The following is a 27,747-nucleotide window of genomic DNA, read 5'->3' as shown; positions in this document are numbered from 1 at the left end:
CATCCTGTTTCTTGGGACTTCAGTCTCCAGGATTCACAAGCATCTACTCCCTTGGTTCTCAGTCCTTCACATTCAGACTGATTTTCTCATTCTTCAGCTTTGAGACAGCATATCACAGAACTTGTTAGTTTCAATAATAGTGTGAACTATTTCCATAATAAACATCATTTTATATATATATATTAATCACACACAGATACACACATACGTATGCACAAACACACATATAACTTATCTCATGCTGGTTCTATTTCTCTGGAGAACCCTGAATGATGCACTACTAATTCTCCCCGTTTCTCTGACTTTGACAAAGAGGTGAGGTGTCTACTCACTTAAGGGTAATACTCAAACCCACAGAGAGAAAAATAACTGTAGTTTAAAAAACTTGAATATAAATATACATTCTGAAAAAAAAATCATCTTCCTCTTTGACTCTCTGTAGCATTTAAAATTTCAAGCACAGCATAGCTTTTTCAGAAGTCCCCAAATAAAATAGATAACTTTGAAGAGGTTAAAAAAATCCATAGTCAGAAAATTTTATCTGGATAAGATTGGATATTCATCAGCTATATGGGAAGGTTTCCAATCCCTTAATGTTTGATCCATTTAATTTTCTTGGATTCTTCCCATTTCTTACAACCTACTTATGCTTTATGGATTGGGGATATGTTGTAGAATTACCTGTATTTCCTAGGATCATTTTTCTTTTCCCTTCTTTAATTTCTTACTAAAATATTGGATAGAGCCCTAGTGGGTATTTTAAGTGAGAATCCACACTTTACTGTGGACAAACTAACAAACAACTTAAAAAGCAGAATTTTAAAAATTATTTTCTTAACTGTTTCTCTTCACAACAAAGTTACAGTTCCTCTGACCACACTATGAGCACTTGTTACTTATTGTTAAGCCACACGATCTGTGGAGGGTCCAAAATGAGAAAAATGAGAGTAATATGACTTGAAAAACAATGATTACCAAAGGTAGACTGCCCCTTCAAGAAAGCTAAATATACCTACATTTTACAACTGAGGAAACAAAGCATTATGTTTCTCCTTGGAAAATATCTGATCTTTATTGTTCTTAACATTTCCTCTCTATTTAGGAAGCAGATATAAAAAGCAACAAAATAAATGAAGGAAGGCAGTCATTAAAAAGAACAAATAAGTTTTAAAAATGATGCGTAGAGAGAAAATAATTAGTAAGGGCATCCAGGGGATATATAAAACAAGAAAGCTATAACAGAGTACCATCAGTAGAGGATGTAAAGTGAAGCATGTCAGAGATTAGCAGTGATTATAAAAGTCAAAGCACGCAGTAGGAAGGGTGGGTTCAGTACTTTCCAGAGAATGGAGAAAAAGCAGAATCCAACAAGGTGAGGGTTGAAATTCTTAATTGCTACTTTACCTCAGTCAGTGACCACAATTATAATAGGAACAGAATGCTCAGGGCAATAAGAGTTAATGAGAAAAATACGTAACTGGGCAAAATTTGAACCATATTTAGTTTGAAAAATATGTAAGTATCATGGAATGTATTAAAATCATCTGAGTATATGATATTCACTGTAGAATTCTAAATTTTAAAATGCAAATCTAGCAATAGAACATTACAACACATACTACACAATAATATTTAACTTTCAGCCCTTTCTTTGTTTCTTTTTAAATGACCAAACTCTTTTAAATATTTATTTATCTATTTTTGTTTATAGTACCCTTTATTATTATTTTTTTATTTGTTTCAATTAGTTGTACATGACAGTAGAATGCATTTATACATTTGGTAATACATCAATGCAAGATTTCAGGATCTCTGAAGATTTTAATTGTTAAATTATATTGTCTATGAAATAATGATGAAAATGTAGATACATGTAGCTTCCCTCTGTCACCATCAGAATTATAGTTTTTGCCCAGAAAGGGCCAGAGAAATGACTAACTTCTATATAAGTTTTACTTGCTCTATTTTTTCAACTCTTTCCCCAAATCTGCATGCCTTGAACATTCCAGAACCTTTCAGTAATCAATTTGTGCTTTGCAAGAGGTTGCAGCTATTACTTACAGAAGGGTCAGTTTTCCAGGAAATCATTGCCTCAAAACAAATGTAGAACTCCTCTGTCTTCCCCACAGTCTCTGTTTCTCTACTGGAATTTATCATTATTCAACCAAATTCAGTTTTCCACTAGATCCTATAAGATATACGTCTAAGTCATACTTAAGTCCTTGACTATTTATGCCAATCTGGGAATCTTGGGTTTCTCTCTATTAACTCTTTTCCCTCTTAATTAGGGGACCATACATCCTCGCTTCTTCATATATATCATAATTTGGTGTACTGCTAGATAGATGTATAAAACATAGTACAGAGGAAAGAATATCATATGTACCACAGAGAATGATATAGGACTTTTCTTGGCAGGTTGCTAATACTGGGTTTGGAGTCAATCTAAGTTTTTTAACTGTTTTGGAGCTTTGTTGTATCTTTAGATAGATAGATAGATAGATAGATTCACCAAATATGTCAAATATTTTGAGGGCAGGATGAAAATTAAATTTCTAGTAGAGTTTTGAATCTCAGAAGTTCTAAGAGTTTTCATATAACATATCTTTTATACTTCATAGCTCAGGTGCTAACTCAGACTCATAGAAGCCCTTCCACTGCCTCACAGCCTAGCTACTGTGGGGGAATTTTTGTTCCCCAGACCTCTCATGGGCTTTGCCTTTCTTTTTCTTTAGCAGAACTCTCTTCACCTTGATGCTTGCCCATAGGCTTTGGAGAGCCGTTTCAATGTCGGTGTTGAAGTCTCAGTGGTCCCAGAGGAATTTATCTCAGGTTTTCAGATCAGTACTTAACCTTCATAGATACATACATGTTACTCAATGCTATGTGCCCTCTGAGATTTCCCTCATCTCTTGACCTATCCCCATACAGAAATAAACCAGAGCATATGAATTTATTTCAACTCTCCTGCTTTCCCCTAGGCTTAAATGCAGGATCATTTGTTTATTCAATGAAGGCCTGTGGGAAACTGTTGATGGGTGGATGCGGACTTATTATGTTGCCAGGGCTCCTCCAGAGGCTAATCCTTCATGTCAGGACACAGGTTGACATTAAATATTGCTAGATGTGGCAAGTTTTTCCTTCCCCATATCTTTGGAGAATTCCTTCTCTTCCTGCCCCAAAGCAGTAAAATTTCTTCTCTTGTAGAAAAGACATAACTTTTTTCACCAAATAAATAATAATTATTTTAGCATTTTTACCTGTTCTCAGTTATGGTAAACCAAAACAAAACTAAAAGTCATATGGCTTTTGATCTCATCCAGCTTACTCTCATGGTTAGAATAGAAATAACAGTTCCAAGCGACTTTTTTTTTTTTTTTTTTTTAACATGCTAACTGGAAGCATAATTGTGCCCATAGGCTTTGGGATTTCTATATAATTTTTTTGTCTGGCTTAAAGGGGATATACAGAAAAATTAAAAGTTTAATTTTGCATTAATAGCATATTCTAAAAATTCATGCTTGTTTTCTTTTCTTAAGTAATTATAAAATGTTCAGATATTTAAAGGAAATAATAATTTAAAAAAGTATCCTAAAGTTTTAGATAAGCATCAGAGTTCTTAATTGAAAACAGGTGGTAACAATAATGCCCAACATTGCAAATTGAGAATTGTTGTTTTAAAATTTTTACCTTTAAAAAATTTTAGATGAAAATGTATTCAAGATTAATTTGAAAACATATGACATTCACTTTGAATTAATTTGAAATAATTTATAGTATGTACTTATTCCAATCCCTGTACACTTAAAAATTAAAAACTTATAAGAAATAAAAATATGTAGAGAAGAGAAAGTACTTAAAATTAGAAAAAGGCAAAAGTAAAAATATACATACTAAAAACTCCCCCAAAATGCTTCATAAATATTGATAGTAGATGTATATTAGATATATAGCAATACCTAATATAGCTGAGATAATATTTTCTAGGATTTCACTTTTCATTATTCTGTTATCTTTTTCACTTCATAAGAAAGAGCAGGAAGGGACAGATTGGGAGAGTCTGGCATTTGATGGTGTCTCAATTATCGATCCTTTTTTTCTCCACTACAGATCCACACTTCATTGTCTTACTTGTGATATTGGAACATTTTATCCTCACCATCTGGCATGATGGTGAGTTTCATCATTAGTAGGAACTCTAATGTGTGATTTTCTTGGCAAGCTTCCAAATCATCCTGTGGGTAGTTATCTCTGCCATCCAGAGGGTGGTTTCCAGTGAATTTCACTCCCTGTGGTACTTACCCATGGATAGCTTTCCCCAGCAGCTCCTTGGGTGATTTTGCAGTATGCTCTGAGATGTGACACTCCCTGTGGGTAGGTTTTTAGTGAATACTGAAGCTTTTCAACAACTTCTCAGCATCAAGAAGGTCACAACTACAAGGTTTGAAAGGAGATCTGGATCTCCTGTGTGTCATGCCTCTTCTAGACATGTTTTTCAAGTAGGTTCTGTTCATGAACCCTAGGAGTTGTGACTGTTGTATGTGTGTTCTACTCCTATATGTTTAAAAGAATTTGCCCAGTAATCATCGAAGTACCCCAATCTCCTAATCTCCACATCTTGGTAGAACTCTGATATAGATAGAGCCATGACCAAAGAAGGTTTCAGGGATGTGGGTGTCCATCCTGGTTTACCCAATACGGAAGGAGGAAAAATATGTCGATAAATAACATTATTAGAATGCTGAGGAAATCTTGAATGGAAATATTTAAGAGTTGTAAGAATTAATAGAGATAATAAATTTAATGTGAAAATGGAGAGCCTAAAATAGCTCGTATCCAGAGCTATGGGGAGTCAACTTTAGAGAAGTTATTTTGGAGGGAAATTAGGAGACAAAGAACTACATGAAATGCAGAATCACTCTCAGTCACAAAGAATAGGCAATACCTCATTCTTAATATAATTGGGACATTAGTCTTGTGATCAAGATATGAAGACACAAAGGCAAATTCTGTGGAGAATTTTTGTATTACAGGTGGTTTGTACTATTTATACTTATTTAACATACCATGTACTATGAATATAATCAGGAAAATATAAATCTAAGGACATTTTTAAGCAAGTATCATGATGTTTGAATATTTAGATTATGTTTCAAAACAAGGCAAAAAAGTTCAATGATTAGGACTGATATTTACAGTTATAAGTTATAACAAGCAAGACTGCCTTAATGCTGAGAATGGTGTTGATTTGGAATACTAAAATATCTTCTACCAAATTTAAGAATGGTAGGAAGAGATATTATCTCCAGATTTGTGTGATCACACTTTAAAATATCTTTATTATCACCAATTCTTAAAACAATCTGGTATCAATGTTGAGAACAAAACATACATTTTTCAAAATAGCTTATTCGTATCAGTAATGAGTTCAAGAAAATCAATCAAGATTTCTCATATTACTTAGTACTAAAGAAAAACAAACAAACAAAAAGGACATTTGTCTGGTTCCCTGCCCTAGAACCAATTGCATTTGATTCTTTTTCAACTATTGGAATATTGTTCTAGACATCTTGGATCTACCTTACTTTAGCCTTTTGCTTTTAGATATTTTGAAGTCACTACATCCAAATAGAACTATAATTATTTTATATGGAAAGCCTGAACCTCTAAATTGGCAATAAAATTGACACAAAAGATTGTGATGTAATTATCCATCCACTCAACAACCCTTTATTCTTCCTATCAGTCTGTACTAGATCTAGAGTCTGCATTAGGCAAGGAAAAGAATGGCCCCACTCCTCAGGAATGTGTGGTCTTTTGGAGATTAGTCTCAAATAGAAATTTATTTTGGACTTAAAAAATAGAACTCTACTAAGGTGATGTAGGATTTGTCAGTGGGTGCTTATTACATAGAATATTATTGTTTTGAAAACTGTTTCTTTAATTATTAATCTAACATAATAAAAGAATCTATGAAATAAGCAATAGCCATCAGAGTTTCCTTCTTGCTGTTTAACTCTTTGGCTCTTTTGCAAATGTTTCTATCATCAATGGTTGGATAGATGAGAAATCCACGATTCTATCTGCCTTCAAAACTAGAACTCCTAGACTTCATAAAACCAAAATTGTCTCTTTAAAATTCCAGTGATTCTTCCACTATAAAAAATATTCTCCAAGGCATGTTCAAGTCAATTTCTATTACTAAAACAAAAATAAGTCTATGACTCAATAGATATCCTACTGTTATATATAATGAATAGATGGATAAATAAGAAGAAATCAGGCATTCTGGGAAGTCTTTTTAGGACTCAATCCAGTCCTTACATGAATATCTTGTTCCAGAGAACAGCACATTCTGTTGTGTCTGAAGCTACTGAGTTTATAAGAATCTAACCAAATCATATTTTAAATATAGAAAAATATCTTTGAAATTGAGCAAAACAGCACAATATATTGATTTTTTGACCCAAGTGAATGGTTTGTTGATTGAATGAACCAAACTGGTGACTATTTTGCTTTTCATCTTTTAACAATATCCAGAATAACAGGTGGCATAAAATCATGAAGTGATTTTCACATGGGAAAAAATCAACATATTGGAAGTGACAAGGACAAGAGATATACGACTCATCTGGTTTAAAAACTAACATTTAAATTAATATAAGAGCCTCTACATACATGAAATAAAAATGATCCTTATGATATAAAAAAATAATCATTTAATCAGCAAAGCTTTGCTATGTCTGGCATATTGTACTTGGAAAGAATATTGAACATTTTAATTTTCTCTTAAGGCAGATGTAGAAAAGCCACATTTAATTAATGTCCCCTATTTAGCCACTTTTGAAGCCACGTATTGTACAAGAGAGGGAACATATATCTACCTTTGAGTGGTCTGTGAAGCTGTACTCTAATACCCTTCTGGTTACTTTTTCTCAGCGCATTGACACTTCTGCTGGTAGGACTCCAACCCAGCCAACTAGATCTTAAAGCAGTTTTCTCTAGAACCATGACTTTTAAATGTTTCTGAGGAGCAATAACATTGATACCACTAAGAATTGTTTTAGAAATGCAGAAATTTAAACTCCATCCCAAAACAACTTGATCAAAATCCCTGGTTTTGTGTACACATATTAAATTTTATAGTATATAATTTCCTTTTTATCTCATATCCTTCTTTATTTAAATGGAGTTTTCTGATGTAAAATTTATCTATTGATTATGAATTAGAAAGCATGCAGGTATATGCTAAATCATATCGTTCTAAAAGGACAGACTAAATTTATGTGAAGAATGGTCTTGTTTTAATCACTGTGACCAAAAGACCTTACAAGAACAACAGAGGAGTGCAAGTTTATTTGGGGCTCATGGTTTCAGAGGTCTCAGTCCATGAATAGCTGACTCCATTGATCTGTGCCAAAAGTGAGGTAGAATTTCCTGGGTGAAGTGGATGGAGGAAAGCAGCTCAGGACATGAAAATCAGGAATCAAAGAGAGCTCCACTCACCAGGGAGAAAATATAAACCCCAAAGACATGCCACAGTGGCCCATTTCATCCAGCCACATCCCACCTGCCTGTAGTTACCACCCACTTATCAGTGGGTTGATCCACTGATTAGGTTACTACTCTCACAATATAATCATTTCACCTATGATCTTGGTTCTTGCATTGTCTCACACATAAGCTTTTGGGGGACACCACATATCCAAACCATAACAGGATTCTTCTCGCAAAATGAGAGTTAGGCATTTTGGTTGTGGTGCAAGTGTTGAATTATTGGCAGCTCCCAAAGTCCGACTACCATTTTCAACTCAACCTTCAGATGCAAGTGAAGAGATATTCGAAGTCATCTGATTCCATGGCAATCAGATCCATGGAATGCCATGGGAACAGTAAACAGAAGGGTTTTGTAACAGAAATTAAATTGCGAGAGTTGAGAGCAATGGATTCTGGTCTTGGAATGTCATGTAATTTGCCATTTAAATGTAAGACATACTTCCTTTTTAAATTTATATTTCTTATACTAAGATCTTTGACTAGCAGTTAAAGTCATACATTTTCATTAAATTAATTAATTCAATAATGAATCAATCTTAAGTATTAATCTTAAGCATTTGACTTTATCTCTCTGGATTTTAGTTTCTATTAAATGTTTATGATCAGTTATTTTTTCAAAGTCTTCCAGGGCTGGGGAGATAGCTCAGTTGGTAAAGTGCTTGCCTCATAAGCACAAGGCCCTGGGTTCAATCCCCAGCACTGCAAAAAAAAAAAAAAAAAAAAAAAAAAAAAAAGTCTTCCAAATGTAGCATTCTAGGATACTGTAAGCTTTGCTATTGTGTTGTAAAATGATATTTGGGTAAAATTTTTCATGGTATTGTGATCTTTTAAAAATGTCCTGTCATCTAAGTGACACACAAATATCTAACTGAAAATGCAAAACTTCAAACTACTTTGGCTTTTAAAAAACAATATGGTGATTTTTGACCATTTCCTTGTATACTTTCTGAGTCTTTGTTTATATGCAGACAAAGGCAGAACTAGTGAATATTCTGAAATGAATAATTAAGAACTTTATTGAGCATTTAATTTTTTTGCATTTCTTGCTGTTGTCAAGAGTGGGAAGAGTGTAGTTGGACATTGAAGAATCCAAGTTCAGAAAATCTCAAGGATACCTCAACTATGAAAAAATAACTTCACCATCAATAAACTTTCCAGATCCAAGATGGCGGACTAGAGGGTGACTGCATCTCCTGTCACTCCAGAACCCAGTATTCAAGAAGGGGAGGCATTGAGAGACTCAGACTAAAATAGAGCCACGGGGTGAGTCTCCCCCACCAGGGGAGGCTCGGCCTGGGTGGCAGGGTGGCTTCTCAAGCAGGGCAGCTAGAGTCTTCCCCAGGTAGCCCTGCTCCCTCCGTCGGTGAGCTCTTCCCACACGGCCAGCTTCTCAGAGCAGGACCCCAGTGAGAGCCTTTCTGCACAGAACCAGCTCTGAGTCCCGGAGCCAGCGGCCAGCTCCGGCCTGCAGGCAGCTTCAGGGACCAGGACAGGGCAGCCAGGGACTTCCCCAAGGAGCCCTGCTCCCTCCAATGGCAGGCCCCTTTCACGGCCAGCTTCTCAGAGCAGACCACCCAGTGAGAGCCTTTCCGCACAGAGCCTGCTCCAAGCCCTGGAACCAGTAGCGGGCCTAGGGGCAGCATTCTTCGGAAGCACAACATTATTAAGATCCTCCAAGGCGTCAGGCTACTGAAGGCTGGGAGGTGATATACTGGAAATCTACAGGGACACTATAAGCCAATAGAGGAAATCTACAATATCTCAGAGTCCCACTGACATCTGACCAATATGAGAAAACAAGGGAAGAAAATGTCCCAAACAAACCTAGATACTATATCAATAAAACCAAATGACAGCACAGCAGTGGAAATGTCAGAAAGGGAGTTCAGAATGTACATAATTAAAACAATCAGAGAAGCAAACGAGGAGATGAAAGAGCAAATGCAGGCATTGAAGGAGGAGATGAAAGAGCAAATGCAGACTTTGAATGAATGCACCACTCAACAGTTAAAAGAGCAAATGCAGGAAGCAAAACATTATTTCAATAAAGAGTTAGAGATGCTGAAAAAAAACCAAACAGAAATTGTTGAAATGAAGGAAACAATAAACCAAGTTAAAAACTCCATAGAAAGCATAACCAATAGGATAGAACACCTGGAAGACAGAACCTCAGACATTGAAGACAAAATATTTAATCTTGAAGACAAAATATTTAATCTTTAAAACAAAGTTAACCAAACAGAGAAGATGGTAAGAAATCATGAACAGAATCTACAAGATTATGGGATATCATGAAAAGGCCAAATTTAAGAATTATTGGGATTGAGGAAGGCATAGAGAAACAAACCAAAGGAATGAACAATCTATTCGATGAAATAATATCAGAAAATTTCCCAAATCTGAAGAATGAAATGGAAAACCAATTACAAGAGGCTTATAGGATTCCAAATATACAAAATTACAACAGACCCAGACCAAGGCACATTATTATGAAAATACCTAAATACAAAATAAAGACAGAATTTTAAAGGCCGCGAGAAAAAAGAATCAAATTACATTCAGGGGGAAACCAATAAGGGTATCAGCAGATTTTTCAATCCAGACCCTAAAAGCTGGAAGGGCCTGGAACAACATTTACAAGTCCCGAAAGAAAATGGATGCCAACCAAGAATCTTATACCCAGCAAAACTTACTTTCAGATTTGACGATGAAATAAGATCCTTCCATGATAAACAAAAGTTAAAGGAATTTACAAACAGAAAGCCGGCATTACAGAACATTCTCAGCAAAATATTCCATGAGGAAGAGATGAAAAACAACTATGCAAATCAGCAATGGGAGGAACTAACCTAAAGGAATTGCCAAATAAAGGAGAAACCAAATCATGTCAAAAAATAAAAATGAGTCAAATGACTGGGAATACAAATCATATCACAATAATAACCCTGAATGTTAATGGCCTGAACTCATCAATCAAAAGACAAAGACTGGCAGATTGGATTAAAAAGAAAAATCCAACAATATGCTGCCTGCAAGAGACTCATCTCATAGAAAGAGATACCCACAGACTAAAGGTGAAAGGTTGGGAAAAAATATACCAGGCACATGGACACAGCAAAAAAGCTGGAATATCCATCCTCATTTCAGATAATGTGGACTTCAAGCCAAAACTAGTCAGAAGGGATAAAGAAGGACATTACATACTGCTTAAGGGAAGGATAAATCAGCAACACATAACAATCATAAATATCTATGCCCCAAATATTGGCTCATCCATGTACGTCAAACAAATCCTTCTCAATTCCAGAAATCAAATAGACCACAACACATAATACTAGGTGATTTTAACACACTTCTCTCACCACTGGATAGATCCTCCAAACAAAAATTGAACAAAGAAACCATAAATCTCAAAAACACAATCAACAATTTAGACTTAACAGACATATATAGAATATACCATCCAACAAAGAATGAATACACTTTCTTCTCAGCAGCACATGGATCCTTGTCTAAAATAGACCATATTTTATGCCACAAAGCTACTGTTAGCAAATACAAGAAGATAGAGATACTACCTTGTATTCTATCAGATCATAATGGATTGAAATTAGAAATAAATGACAGAATAAAAAACAGAAACTTCTCCAATACCTGGTGACTAAATAATATGCTATTATATGATGAATGGATAACAGAAGACATCAGGAGGGAAATAAAAAAATTCTTAGAAGTAAATGAGAACAAAGACACATCATATCAAAATCTCTGGGACACTATGAAAGCAGTACTTAGAGGAAGATTTATTTCATGGGGTGTATTCAACAAAAGAAGGAGAAATCAACAAATAAATGACTTAACACTACAACTCAAAGCCCTAGAAAAAGAAGAGCAGACCAACACAAAAAGTTGTAGAAGACAGGAAATAGTTAAAATCAGAGCTGAAATCAACAAAATTGAAACAAAAGAAACAATCAGAAAAATTAACAAAATAAATAGTTGGTTCTTTGAAAAAATAAACAAAATTGATAAACCCTTAGCCACACTAACAAAGAGAAAGAGAGAGAAAACTCAAATTACTAAAACTCGGAATGAACAAGGAAATATCACAACAGACACGACTGAAATACAAAACATAATTAGAAGTTATTTTGAAAATCTATACTCCAACAAAACAGAAAACCTTGAAGACATCAACAAGTTTCTAGAGACATATGAATTACCTAAACTGAACGAGGAGGATATACAAAACTTAAATAAATCAATTTCAAGCAATGAAATACAAGAGGTCATCAAAAGCCTACCAACAAAGAAAAGTCCAGGACCAGATGGGTTCTCAGGCGTGTTCTACAAAACCTTTAAAAAAGAGCTCATTCCAATACTCCTCAAAGTATTCCATGAAATAGAAGAGGAGGGAACCCTCCCAAACTCATTCTATGAAGCTAATATCGCCCTGATACCTAAACCAGACAGAGACACATCGAGGAAAGAAAATTTCAGACCAATATCCTTAATGAACATCGACGCAAAAATTCTCAACAAAATTTTAGCAAATCCCATACAAAAATATATTTAAAAGATAGTGCACCACGATCAAGTGGGTTTTATCCCAGGGATGCAAGGTTGGTTCAACATGTGGAAACCAATAAATGTCATTCACCATATCAACAGACTTAAAGTTAAGAACCACATGATTATTTTGATAGATGCAGAAAAAGCATTCGATAAATTACAGCATCCCTTCATACTCAAAACTCTAGAAACAATAGGGATAGTGGGAACATTCCTTAACATTGTAAAGGCCATCTACGCTAAGCCCATGGCCAATATCATTCTAAATGGTGAGAAACTGAAAGCATTCCCCCTAAAAACTGGAACAAGGCAGGGATGCCCTCTTTCACCACTTCTATTCAACATCATCCTTGAAACTCTAGCCAGAACAACTAGACAAATCAAAGAAATTAAAGGGATATGAAAAGGAAAAGAAGAACTCAAACTATCCCTGTTCGCTGATGACATGATTATACATTAGGAGGAACCTGGAAATTCCACCAGAAAACTTTTAGAACTCATAAGTGAATTCAGTAAAGTAGCAGGTTACAAGATCAATGCTCATAAATCCAATGCATTTTTGTACATAAGTGATGAATCTTCAGAAAGAGAAATTAGGAAAACTACCCCATTCACAATAGCCTCAAAAAAAATAAAATACTTGGGAATCAATCTCACAAAAGAGGTGAAAGACCTCTACAAGGAGAACTACAGAACACTAAAGAAAGAAATTAAAGAAAACATTAGAAGATGGTAAGTTCTCCCATGTGCTTGGATAGGCCGAATTAATATTGTCAAAATGGTCATACTACCAAAAGTGCTATACAGATTCAATGCAATTCCAATTAAAATCCCATAGATATACCTTACAGAAATAGTGCAAGCAATTATGAAATTCATCTGGAAGAATAAAAAACCCAGAATAGCTAAAGCAATCCTCAGTAGAAAGAGCGAAGCAGGGGATATTGCAATACCAGATCTTCAACTCTGTTACACAGCAATAGTAACAAAAATGGCATGGTATTGGTACCAAAAGACAGGTAGGTCAATGGTACAGAATAGAGGACATGGACACAAACCCAAATAAATACAATTTTCTCATACTAGACAAAGGGTCCAAAAATATGCAATAGAGAAAAGATAGCCTCTTCAACAAATGGTGCTGGGAAAACTGGAAAACCATATGCAACAGAATGAAATTAAACCCCTATCTCTCACCCTGCAGAAAACTCAAATCAAAATGGATCAAGGACCTCGGAATCAGACCAGAGACCCTGCATCTTATAGAAGAAAAAGTAGGTCCAAATCTTCAACTTGTTGGCTTAGGATCAGACTTCCTTAACAGAACTCCCATAGCACAAGAAATAAAAGCAAGAATCAACAACTGGGATAGATTCAAACTAAAAAGCTTTCTCTCAGCAAAGGAAACTATCAGTAATGTGAAGATAGAGCCTACAGAGTGGGAGAATATCTTTGCAACTCATACTTCAGCTAGAGCGCTAATTTCCAGAATATGTAAAGAACTCAAAAAACTCTACACCAAGAATACAAATAATCCAATCAACAAATGGGTTAAGGAAATGAACAGACAGTTCACAGAAGAAGATGTACAAGGAATCAACAGATATATGAAAAAATGTTCAACATCTCTAGTAATAAGAGAAATGCAAATCAAAAGTACCCTAAGATTCCATCTCACCCCAATTAGAATGGCGATTATCAAGAACACAAGCAGCAACAGGTGTTGGCGAGGATGTGGGGAAAAAGGTACACTCATATGTTGCTGGTGGGGTTGCAAATTAGTGCAGCCACTCTGGAAAGCAGTATGGAGATTCCTCAGAAAGTTTGGAATGGAACCACTATTTGACCCAGCTATCCCACTCCTTGGCCTATACCCAAAGGACTTAAAATCAGCATACTACAGAGATACAGTCACATCAGTGTTCATAGCTGCTCAATTCACCATAGCCAGATTGTGGAACCAACCTAGATGTCCTTCAGTGGATGAATGGATAAAGAAACTGTGGCATATATATACAATGGAATATTACTCCCCCATAAAGATTGATAAAATTATGGCATTTCCAGGCAAATGGATGAAATTGGAGAATATCATGCTAAGTGAGATAAGCCAATCTCAAAAAACCAAAGGACGAATGATCTTGCTGATAAGCGGATGAGGACATATAATGGGGGGTGGGAGCGGTTAGCGTTAGGGTTAGGTTTAGGGTTAGGGTTAAGGAGGGTGGTAAAAATGGAGGATAGAAGGACTGTATAGAGAGAAAAGAGGGGTGGGAGGGGTGGGAGGGGTGGGGGGAAGGGAAAAAAATAATAACAGAATGAATCAAACAACATTACCCTATGTAAATTTGTGATTACAGAAATGGTATGCCTTTACTCCATGTTCAAACAGAGAAACAACATGTATCCCATTTGTTTACAATTAAAAAAATAAATAAATAAATTTTCCAAAAAACATACAAGCCAATGCTAACATTTTTCCACTCCCTAGCTTGTGTAATTAACAGAAACTTTGTAAGATTCTACTTACCTATACTCAATTTCTGCCAGTTCTATGAAAAGGCATTAAAGTGGTTAATAAATTAGGTGTCATTTAAAACCACAAAATGCTAGATTTTTTTCTCGCTTTGTCCTCTGTGATTCTGGCCTTCAGTGAAATGCTGCATTTAGGTTGTAGCAGCACTTTTCAAAGGAGACATAGACAGAATAGAGAGAGTTCAGAGGAGAGCCACAAAGATGATGAAGGGTTTGGAAAATAAGACCTATGTGGAAAGGTTAGGGCAAGTGGGCATGTTCTGTCTGGAGAAAAGAAGACTGAGGGGAGACATAACTGTCTACAGATTCATTAAAAGATGTTATAAAGAGAAGAGGGACCAATTCTCATTAGTCAATGAGGACAGAACAAGAAGTAATAGGCTCCAATTCCAGAAGGGGAAATTTAGGTTAAATATTAGGACTAACTTTACAACAATATGAATAGTTGGGAATGGCACCAGCTGCTAGAGGAGGCTGTGGAATCACCATCGCTGGAGAGATTCAAGGCTGAATCCCTACACCCATCCATCAGGAGGGACTAAGTAATAATAAAATCAATCCTGCTGTGATTCACGAGAATAGATTAGTGCCCCAGCATAGGTCCTTCCAACCCAAATGATTATATGATTAAGATACCAGCACCCAAGGGGAATCGATCTGTGTATAAGGGAGGGAAGAGAAACTCTTTACAAGTCACAGCTGTAAATCTGAAAATTAAGCAATCCAGAATATGTAGCTAAGGGAGACTGAATCAGCTGTAGGTATTCTGACTTTAAAAGCACAGTCTTTATTCTAAAATATTAATTCAACTTTTGTCAACATTCCAGGTTTTAAAAACTGGGACCTATAGCATTATCAATTCTTCGGATTAGCCTTCAACTTGAATGCTGTGCTAATATTTTAATTTATCAATCAAAAACCAGGATTTAAAATTTTCTCATGGCCTGAAAAGTAAAAAACTAAAAGGAAGATTATTTTTAGAAAGATAATTTTGCTAAGTCAGATTCAGGGCCTTGTCTTTTATTCAACAATATGTTTAAGTGATGTTTTTGCTTCATACATACCTGAGGGTTTTATTTGATAGGCATGCGACTCTAATTAAAATCCAAGATCCACATAATTCAATCACAGTATGGGTCAAAAATTACCAATTCAATTTTTTAATCTTAAAATTGATTTCTACATCTATAATGCCCAGAGTGCCTTTCAGCATTATCCAAAGCACTCTATTTCTCCACGCTGGCTGCTTTATCGTACTGACCTTTGCCAACACTGCAGTAGTTATTTTGAATCTTTGAAAAGGCAATATTTAATTCTTTGGTTCACTTTTCCCCTCTCCACCTTTCCAGTTTACCTTTAAGGAAAAAAAAAAAAAGGAAAGAAAGAAAGCGCAGTGACTTTTTTCCTCCCCTGACTGGACTGTGTTATTACTACCATCCACATCATCAGGGCTTCAGTGCTTGCAGTAGTAGATCATTTCTGTGCTGTCGTGGTGATGATGTATGGTGGAAACAGTCATCCATCTGAACATGCAAGGGGCCAGCGCAATAATGAGGTAGCCCAGTACCAGCCCAGAGTGCACGGCACTGGGCATTTTCCCCTGAAAGTGGATCACTCTGTAAGGATAATTTTTTTTTTTTTTTGGTGCTTAGAGACCTTTCATGTCTCCCAAAACATTAAAAAATAATGTATTCCTGAATTAAAAACCTTTCAAGGCCTCTCTCCTCCCTTTCTTTTTTTATTATTTTCCATCTCTCATCTATATGTTTTCTCTTTCTATTCCAATTGCCGCCACCCTAAACTCTGGGCATCTTTCTCCTGGACTACTGAAATCATCCTGATCTCTTCCCTCTTACTCTCTTTCAGTTCTAATACCCTTTTTCATACTTGACTAGACTAATACCAGTGAATACAACATTCATCATGTCACTCTTCTAATCAGAGACTTTTTCATTTTCTCCATGATCTATTGAGTACAGTTCAGTTTCCTAGCTTGGCATTCAAAATCTTCTAAAATTTAGTCTTGGTTTGTTTCTCAGACTGTAAGTTTTATTGCTTTTCTGTATGCACTCTATATTGCCCAACAGGACTCCTGGTCTTTCAGGCTATGCTTTGAACTTTTTCTATCTTTGTTTTTGTAGGATCTTCTACTTAACATGCAAAATAAATAACGGGAGAGCTTTAGTAGCTGTAGTATAAGATATATTTGAATTCAGATTTACTAGCTAGGACAAGTTGATTCTTCTCTCTGACTCTCAAATTCTTCAGTAAAAAGGCGATAACAATGGGATTTCAAGGAATTCTTGTGGGGAGCAAATGAGAAAATGCATATAAAACACCTAGCACAGAGCCAGGCACATGGTAACTACCAGGGTCATTTGTTATATTATTTCAATATTAATATTTCAATTCATTTTATAATGGTCATTTGAATGTCACCTTTCATTTCAATTGTACTTTCCTTTTCCTGATCTGGTAGAGCACTTTTGAATTACACTAGTTATATCCTGCCACCATTCATTCATATGCTACATATAGGAAATGTAATTCTTCCTCCAAATATCTTAAAGGTAAAAACTGTTTCTTTTATCTACATTTCAAACCATCTAGAAATGATGGGTAGTACACATGATAGGTACTCAAAGTATTTTTCAATGAATATATGTTTTTATACGTTCCTTTTCTTGCCCAGTGCCAAACCAGAAGAGATTTTGGGTTTACTTAGAACAATACCTAACTATGATGAAATAAAAACTGGGCCACATGCCTGTAATTCCAGTGGCTTAGGAGACTAAGGCAGGAGGATTGCAAGTTCAAAGCCATCCAGTGCAGCTTAGGGAGTCCCTAAGAAACTTAGCAAGACCCTGTGTCAAAATGAAAAACTTAAAAAATAATTTTTTTTTTAAAGAACTGGGGAAGTGGCTTAGTGGTTAAGTGCCCCTGGTTTCAATCCCTGGTACCAAAGCAAACAAATAACAACAAAAACTCAAGCACATTTTTGTTGGCAGGATAGATCCATGCAATTAGCTATTATACTCCCAGGATGTAAAGTTAAAGCTAGTTCTGTGGTAAGATCCATTTTCTACCTTCATCACTTAAATATTCTTTAATGGGAAAAAAAAAAACCACTAAAATCTTGAAGCCTACTGGTGTATCCTAATTTAAATAACTACACTTCTTCACTTGGTGATGCTATTTCTAAACCCCCGCAACTGTCATGTGGTAGGCTTGTTCTCATTCCAGAAGGCTTTAGCCCTCTAATTTTAATCCTTTTTGTAATAAAAAATATATATATGTCTACAGCTTTCCTGTGAGAAAAGTACATTTTCAAGGTTCCTCCCAATGCTTTATATAGATTGACTTGTACAAAAACATGATACAGTGAGCATCCATGTTTCCTTCTTCTGTTCTCAGTTCAGTACTGGTTTGACCAACAGTAAAATAGAAGTGAGGGCTGGGAGGGCAATAGTGCTTTCCTACAATCAATTTATTAATAGTAGAGGGATTTTGCTTTTATGATCATTACTGACATTAGAGACCTTTAAATCAAAGACGAACTCCTTTTTTACTCTTGGATTACTGAGCACACCTTTCAACTATTTTTTGGTACCATCGCCCACCAGACTCCTTCCCATCACTTTCTCCCCGGCTTATGCACTCCCCTGCAGCTTCGTCGACCTCTTTAGGTTGCTGCCAGTCTTTCCTCTGAACTAGCTGTTCCCCTCCACTTTCTGCATTTAGATATTTACCCTTCCTAAGTTTATACTAAGTATTCTTCCTCAGAAAAGCCTGCTTAACTTACATTGCTCCCTAATGATCAGTCTGGACTGGTCTTCATTATCAAAAATTTTTTCTGTAGGTTTGTACTACAATTTAATAAAAATAGTCATCTCATAAACTCATTTGCTTAAAATTTATTCTGTGTTTATCATGTAAGTTCAACAAGGGAAGAGACTATGTTAATCCTTGTAATCTCCAATGCCTGTTATTTAAAAGGCCCTTGATAAAAATCTCTTGATTGAATGGGTAAAGTACATTATAGAACTGCTCATTTCCCAATAAAAAAAATCAGGTAGTGGAACATCCTCTTTCACTGTCTGATCTTAAAACTATGCCCATTCTTTCCAAAAAGACAATCTCAAATTTTTCTGAGACTCTGATTTACTGTGCTAAAATTAACAGGTAAAATCAAACAAAATGGAAAAATATCCCTGCAAAACAAACAAAAAAATAAGAAAATACTTTGCTTGTGCAGATTTTTTTTTTTTTTTTTTTTTTTTTTTTGAGCGCTGGGGATTGAACCCAGGGCCTTGTGCTTGCAAGGCAAGCACTCTACCGACTGAGCTATCTCCCAGCCCTTTGTGCAGATTTTAAATACAGAAATGAGTCATTTCTTAATTGTCCCTAAACACTATATAAGTAATTAAATATATTTTTGAGAGAGGAAATACAGTGAAACAGATTATACTTCTTATTTATAAGGAACATTTATGTCTGACAATTTCTTCCTGATTGGTAAGTAAATCAGGAAGATGGATCTGCCCAAGAAAATATGTAAGAGTGATCCAACCATTCAACCATTTTGAACTATATTTTTAGTAATAGTAAATTCTATCTTCTAAATAAAAGCTTTGATATTTTGGGGTGGACAGGAAAATACTGATATGATCTGTGAAACTGTCTGTGTCTATACACCCTTTCTTACTCTGTGTCAGGGAGGATGGGAAATCGAGGCCAGATACCAGTGGGGCAGTGCATCCTTTTACAGACTCCATTTCTATAACAAAATTTTAAAAATTGTACCTGGACTTTGAAGAGTAAACGTGTTTAATGTAAGATTAGATTTGGACATGAAAAATACAGTATTTGTGTGAGACACATCCAGCAACTAAATCATTAAGTTTACTGTATGAGCAGCATTATCTGCAGTACTTAAATTCTTTGTCTCCAATTTCTTTTTTTTTTATTGTTGCATTGTAGTTGTACATAATGATGGAATTTGTTGTTACATATTTATGCATGCACACAATATAATGATGTAATTTGGCTAATATCATTCTCCATTATTTCCCCTTTCCCTACTATTGTCCCTTCTCCTGGTCCCTTTTCTCTACTGATCTCTTCAGTTTTCATGAGATGCCACCTGCTCCCCCACACACCATTCTTTTCCTTGCTAAAGTCTACATATGAGCAAAAAAACATGTGACTCTTGACCTTCTGAGTTTGGCTTATTTCAAAATAACATTATTAACAAAATGTTCTCAAGTCCCATTAAGTTTTCTCCAAATGACATTTTTTTTCCATTTTTCTTTATGGCCAAATAAAACTCCATTGTGTATATATACCACAGTTTCTTTATCCATTCATCTGTGAAGGGCATCTAGGTTGGTCCCACAATCGAGCTATTGTGAATTGAGCTGCTATAAACATTGATGTGACTGTGTTACTGTAGTTTGCTGATTTTAAGTCCTTCGGGTATAAACCGAGGAGTGGGATAACTGGGTCAAGAGGTGGGTCCATTCCAAGTTTTCTGAGGATTCTGCATACTGCTTTCTATCATGCTAAGTGAAATAAGCCAATCCCAAAAAACCAAAGGCCAAATGTTTTCTCTAATAAGTGGATGATGATATATAATGGGGGTGGGGAGTGGGGAGTGAGAGAAGAATGGAGGAACTTTAGATTATTTAGAAGGAAATGAGAGGGAGGAGGGTGTATGAAAAATCATGGAATGAGACAGACACCATTACCCTATGTACATGTATGATTACACAAATGGTATGAATCTACATCATACACAACCATAGAAACGAAATGATATACCCCATTTGTGTACAAGGAATCAAAACGCAATCTGTAAAAAATTTAAAATAAATAAATAAATAACTCCCTTGTGTATATATGTCACATTTTCTTTGTCTACTCATCTCTTGATGGACACCTAGGCTGGTTCTGTAGTTGGCTATTATGAATTGTGGTGCTGTAAACATATACCACTATAGCATGATGACTTTGATCCTAGGGTAAATACCAAGGAGTGATTTAAGTGGGTTATATCTGTTTCAATGTTCAATCTTTTGAAGAACCTCCATAGTGATTTCTACAGTGTTTGTACAGATTTACAATCTCATCCACAGTATAAAAGTGTTCCTTTTACTCCATGTTCTATCCAGCATTAATTAATGTTTATATCCTTGGTGATCAGTTACCAAATTTTACATGACTTTATTGTTAGCTCTCCTGGCACCCTCACAGAGAACCCTTTCCACTCTTTTTGGACAATAATGTTTATTAGTGAATAATGATTAAGTGGGGAATTGGAATGTGTTCTCTAGTTAGAAATAGGACTGGTTAAGTCTTACTGTCCAGGTTAGCTTTATACTTTTCTGGATTCTCCTCTTCCTGTGTGTAATGCACTTCATTGCTACTGGTCGTAAACATGTATCCTGGAGTCAGAACACCAAGGTGAAATTCTAAAGAGATCTTCATACAAGATATTTGACATTGGATATATTAACCCTTCTTATTTGATCAATGTTAGTGCCTATTCTACAGAATTAAATAAGATGACCTCTCTGGAGTTCTTAGCACAGTAACTTGTACATATTAGGGCTGAGTATTAACAATGATCTTTACAAATGCAATGGATTTTGTTTATATGTGTCTGTCACCAAGTACTCATAGAGTTTACTCTCTCTTTTCCTTACATTCATTATTTTATTTTTGTATAATCAATTCTTTTTCTAATTTTTTATTTGTTCTAATTTGTTGTACATGACAGTAGAATGCATTTATACATTTTGACAGATCATACATAAATGGGGTATAATCTCTCATTTTTCTGGTAATAGTAGGATCACATCAGATATGCAGTCATATATGTACATGAGGTAATAATGTCTGTTTCACTCTACTCTCCTTTCTACCCTCACGCTCCTTCTCCCCCTTCACTTCCCTCTACCTAATCTAAGGTAACTCTATTTTATATACTATATTTGAAAATTCTATAGTTCATCTCTCCAGTAATATGCTTTTAATTCAGTACAAGCTCTGCTGCTGTTTTTCTTGGCACAAACTGCTGCTTTAAGCTTTCTCATTTCATTGAGTTTATTCATTACAGTATCATGTGCAGGTTTATTATGCCCATGGAAAGCCCTCCCCACTGCCATTTCTAGACCAAGGTGATACATTTCACAGCTGCCTATGATCCTTCAACAACCCAGCCTCCAGAGACTGTGATCCTGTCTCTGCTGGGCTCTAATCCTAAACTTTCCACCTTCATATTCTTTCTCTTTTTCTCTCTCTCTCCCCCCAACACTGGGAAAAATATCTATTTCCTACAGAATCCATACTTTGATATTCTGGAGGAAAACTACTCCCCAGAAAGTGTATATATGTATATCTTTACTCTCAAGTATTCCTATTTCAGGACCTAAATCATAAGAATTCTTTGATGTGAGTTAACATATGATTGGTAACTATCACACCACCTGGAACATGGCAGTCATTTACTGAGAATATTATTATCATGAGTAGTGAGTGGTGGTATTGAGATTGGTCATAACAGTGGTATTGAAGGTGATTCTTTGATTATTCAAATAAGAAAATCATGGAAACAATAATATTCAAATAGAAATTCTTTAGAAAAGCATACATAGTTGAGTTATAACCATTAACAACAATTCATTCAATCCAGATACAATTATGAAATGAAAAAGAAAATGCAAACCACAGTTAGTTCACATCTACATATGATTTAACGAAACAAACATATTCTACCCAAGAGTTAGTTCTGCACTAACCTCTAGATCTTGGGGCTTATGGAAATTTTTTAATGTTTATGGAATAGACCATGACTTCAGTAGCCCTGGTCCAGTGTTGCTTTACCAACAGTAGTTTTATTGTGTAAACTAAATGCAATCTAGAGAATATCAAGGTCAAAGAAGTTAAAGCAAGATTTGAGTACAAGCTTTAATAGTCTGATTTTTGTTTTTATTTTCTTTTTATTGTGTTCCTGTATTGGCAAATACTCTTTACTCATTTTTTAATCTTGAGTCTTATTTATTAAGAGCACTTGAAGGTTTTGGTCATTCATAAGCATGTCTCTGAGGTATTGAGAAAGAATATTCCTTCCCTCAACATCTACACTCAACATAAGCATGTAAACCTAATTCAAGTTGATGTTTGCTTGATGAAAATGAGTATGAAGTCTGATAAAATATATAGTGAAATTTTCTAATAATTCCTTTTTTCCCCTAGTTTACTCAGAAACTTGAAATTGGATTCTTGGACTTGATATGCTTTAGATACAGGTTTGATCAGACTTATTCATACCACTGGTACCTCATGGTACTTCATGGAACTCAATAGTACCTCATGGAACTTCTCTGGAAAATCTATGAAGAAACAGTCAAAAGATAAGAAAAGGGAACTCATAGACACCACCATCACCTGTGGTTGTTCTTTGTCAGCCATGGTCAACCCTACCAGGTTCTTCGAAATCACTGTTGACAGCAAGCTCTTGAAGTGCGTATCCTTTGAACTGTTTGCAGACAAAGTTCCAAAGACAGCAGAAAATTTTAGTGCTCTGAGTACTGGAGAGAAAGGATTTGGTTATAAGGGTTCCTGCTTTCACAGAATTATTCCAGGATTTATGTACCAGGGTGAGGACTTCACACGCCATATTGGCACTGGCGGCAAGTCCATCCATGGGGAGAAGTTTGATGATGAGAAATTCATCCTGAAGCATTCTTGTCTATGGTAAATGATGGGCCAAACAGAAGTGGTTCCCAGTTTTTCATCTGCACTGCCAAGACTGAGTGGTTGAATAGCAATCATAGGGTCTTTGGGAAGGTGAAAGAGGGCATGAACATCAGGGAAGCCATGGAGCCCTTTGGGTCCAGGAATGGCAAGACCAGCAAGATCACCATTACTGACTGTGAACAACTCTAATACATTTGACTTGTGTTTCTCTTAACTACCAAACCATTCCTTCTGTAGCTCAGGAGAGCACCCCTCCACCCCATCTGCTCTCAATATCCCATAATCTTTGTGCTCTCGCTGCAGTTCTTTGTGTTCCATATTTTCCTTATTTCCCTCCCAAGTCTAGCCGGATTGCAGAGTTATGGATTGTGAATAAAAACTAAATGACAAAAAAAAAAAGAAAAGAGAACTCATACATTACTAATGAGAATGTACATTAGTATAGCCACCATGGAAAATGGTATAGAGATTCCTCCCAAAACTGAAATAAAATTACCATTTGACACGGCTATCCCACTAGTATGTGTATATCCAAAGGAAAAGATATTATCATCAACGAATTACCTGCACTCCCATGTTTATTGTCCCATTATTCACAATTATAAGGATATGGGATTAAATTAGGTGTACAATGTCAAATGATTGAACAAAGAAAATGTGACATGTAAGCAAAATGGCATGTTATTCATCCATAAAAATAATAAAATTCCATCATTTTCACCAGGTAGATGGAATTGGAGGACATCATGCTAAATGACATAAAACAGTAACAGAAAAACAAATAGTACATGTCTCATTTATTTGTGGAAGATAAGCAAATCAACTTTAAAAGAAGATGTCAAAATGTACAAGAGAAACTATTAGTATAGAGGAAGGGGACCCAGGGGAGGGGAACAGTGGGTAAGGTGAGGTAATGGGAGTGAAGTTGATCAAATTATATTATATGCATGTATTAATATGCCACCATGAAATATATTGTGCTGTATAATTAATATGCACCAAATTAAAAAGGGGAAAATCAACTCCATAGAAGAAGAGTGTGAAATGGTGGTAACCAGAGAAGAGTAGGGGAAAGGTAAGAGAGGGAGAAAGGAAAGAGGCTGTACAACAGGTACCAAAATATCATTACATAAAAGAAATCCATTCGGATGGTCTATGGCATAGTAAAGTAACTATAGTCTATAACAATTTATGCTGCACTTCAAAATAACTATGAGAATAGTTCACAGTTTTTCAGCCCATGGAAAGGATAAGTGTTTGAGATGGAAATGAATTACCTTGATTTGGTCACTGCACATTCTATATATTGTATTATTGTACTGCATCCCACAATTATGTACAAATACTATTTGTAAATTATAATAAAAAATTAGAGGTTGTCAGCTATTTGGAGTAAAGGAATTGAATAGTCAGAGGATAGAAAATTATTCTGTGATACAACAATGGTGAATTCATATCATTATGCATTTTGAAATTGAGAGAATGACAATATGAAGAGTGAAACCTATTGCTAGCTATGGACTTTGGGTAATAGTGATGTGCCACTGTAAGGTCATCAATTGTCACAAATGTACAACTCTGGTGGAAAAGTTGATAATGGGGGAGAATGCACATGTTTAGACACAGAATCATAGAATTTTGTTTTCTGCTTTATTTTACTATGACTCTAATATTGTTCTAAATAAAATCTGCCTATCTCAAAATTATTCATATTTTAATAGCTTAATAAGAAGAGGTTAAGATGGATAAAATCAAAACTTTCTCTATAGCACCAATATCCCACTAGAAAATATAGTAGAAAGAATATTTTATTCATAGAAATGCAAAAATAAGTTATCCAGTATTACATTTATCAAATATGTGTAGAAACTGAATGACAAAGCTACAAGTTTTTCTAAATTCTACAAAATAATATAAAATTAAAAAATCTGTTTTAACGTGCAAATTTAAAATTAGCAAGGTGAAACCACATAAAAATTAAAATAACATGTATATGTATTTCTTCATTCTTTAAAATAAATGAAATAAGTTATAATTTCATTAGGACATAAATTAGATTTATCCAAACAATTAGAGAAAAATTACAGTTAGATGATAAATTTAATATAGGTTTTTTGAAATATCCATCAGACAAAAGATAGAGATAGAAAAGAAGGACAGAATAAAGATAACTTCAAACATATCTGAGAAACCACAATATGAATTTTCACCTTATGGTGAAAATAAGAGAAAGTCATAGAAAACCTATTAAATGAAATAATAGTAAAAAGCTTATTTAATATTGGGAAATACATGAATATCCATAGTAGTCCACTAAAAAAAAAAAAAGAATCCTCACCATGTCATGTTATAGTCAAACTATAAAAAGTACAAGATAGGAAATTCTAAAATCTGCAAGAGAAAAGCATTAAGTCACATCTAAGGGTATTTCCACTAGATAAATGGGGCAGATTTCTCAGCAGAATCCTTATAGGCCAAGAGGCAATGGAACAGCATGTTCCATGTTCTGAATGAAAATAACTGTCAGCTAAGACTATTCTATCCAGCAAAGCTATTCTTCAGAAATGAAGAAGAAATAAAGGTTTTCCAAGAAAAGCAAAATCGGAGGGAATCCATGACCACCACGACAGCCTTACAAAGATGCTTAAGTAAGTCCTACATCCAACAGTGAAAGGAAGACAGCTATCATCATGAAAGCACGTGAGAGTATAAAATCCACTGGGAGAGAAGATACACAAAAGATAAAAAGAAAAATTTCAAATCTTGTCAATACAGTAAACCACCAATCCACAAAAATAGGGGAAAAAAAGGATATCCAAAGAAAACCAAAGAAATTTAACAAAATTACTGGAGTGACATTATTTGTCAATAATAATGCCAAACATAAATAGACTTATTCCCCAAGTAAAAGATAGAGATTGGATGAATGTACTCAAAAACAAGACTGAATAATATACTTCTCACAAGAAACTCATGTCACCAATAAAGACACACAACTTTGAAGTGAAAGTATGGAAAAAGATATTTTACCCAAAATAAAACCAAAAGTGAGCCAGGAGAAGCTATTCTTAGACAATGACAAAAATTATTTAACAAAAAAAAATTATATATAAAAATGATCAGAGGATTAATTCAACAAGAAGATAGCACAAATTTAACAATTATAAATGTATATTCACCTAATGTTGGAGTGCCCACTTTTATGACTCAATCATTATTACATCTAAAGAGAAAGAAAATGCATAGGCAATTTCAGATAGAAAATTCATGTCTTCCAACAGGAAAATGTTATTGAATTACTTTGATGATTTACTTCCTTTAGCTTTCTCTGTTCTCTCTTTTGATCACCTTTATTCAAATGTTATAATTCCTGGACCGATCCTCTAATTATTTTACTACTGCCTGATCCCCCAATTTCTGTCTCTTTTTCTTCTATTCTTATTTTTTTGTTCTTTCTAAATATACATGACAGTAGAGTATATTTTGACATATTCTACATAAATAGAATTAGTATAACTTGTTGCAATTAGGATCCCATTATTGTGGTTGTATATGATGTAGAGTTACATTGGTCATGTATTCATATACAAGGATAGAAAATATATGTCCAATTCATTCTAATGTTTTTTTGATTCCCATCCCCGCTCCTTCACTTCATTCCCCTTTGTCTAGTCCTCTGAACTTCTAATATGCCCCTCCTTCATTGTTAGCATCCACAGAGAGAACATTCTGCCTTTGGTTTTTGGGGGGACTGGCTTATTTCACTTAGCAAAATAATCTCCAGTTCCATCCATTTACCAGAAAATGCCAAAATTTCATTCTTCTTTATGTCTGAGTAATATTCCACTGTGTATATACAACACATTTTCTTTATCCATTCATCTGTTGATGGGCACCAGAGCTGGTTCCATAACTTGGTTATCGTGAGTTGCACTGCTATAACTATTGATGTGGCTGCCTCACTGTAGTATGCTGATTCTAAATCATTTGGGTATAAACCAAAATGGGATATCTGGGTCAAATGGTGGTTCCATTCCAAGTTTTCTGAGGAATCTCCATACTGCTTTGCAGAATGGTTACACTAAGTTGCAGTCCCACCAGCAATGTATAAGTGAACCTTTTTCTCCACATCCTCGCCAACAATTATTGCTACTTATATTCTTGATAATTGCCATTCTGGTGGAGGTGAGATGGAATCTAAGTGTAGTTTTGATTTACATTTTTTGATTGCTAGAGATGTTGAACATTTTTTCATATATTTTTGACCATTCATATTTCTTCTGTGAAGTGCCTGTTCAGTTCCTTAGCCCAACCATTGATTGG

The 27,747-nt window shown here is 35.1% G+C and overlaps 1 pseudogene; it reads left to right on the top strand.

Moving 5' to 3' along the window:
* Positions 1-23,134: 23,134 nt before the first annotated feature.
* Positions 23,135-23,613, top strand: LOC124994893 (peptidyl-prolyl cis-trans isomerase A-like; annotated as a pseudogene).
* Positions 23,614-27,747: the final 4,134 nt, after the last annotated feature.

The sequence above is a fragment of the Sciurus carolinensis genome, chromosome 10 (genome assembly GCF_902686445.1).
Source record: "Sciurus carolinensis chromosome 10, mSciCar1.2, whole genome shotgun sequence".
In the NCBI taxonomy this organism is placed as follows: Eukaryota; Metazoa; Chordata; class Mammalia; order Rodentia; family Sciuridae; genus Sciurus; species Sciurus carolinensis.
The sequence above is the reverse complement of the archived record's forward strand: the minus strand, read 5'-3'. Positions and strand labels throughout refer to the sequence as shown.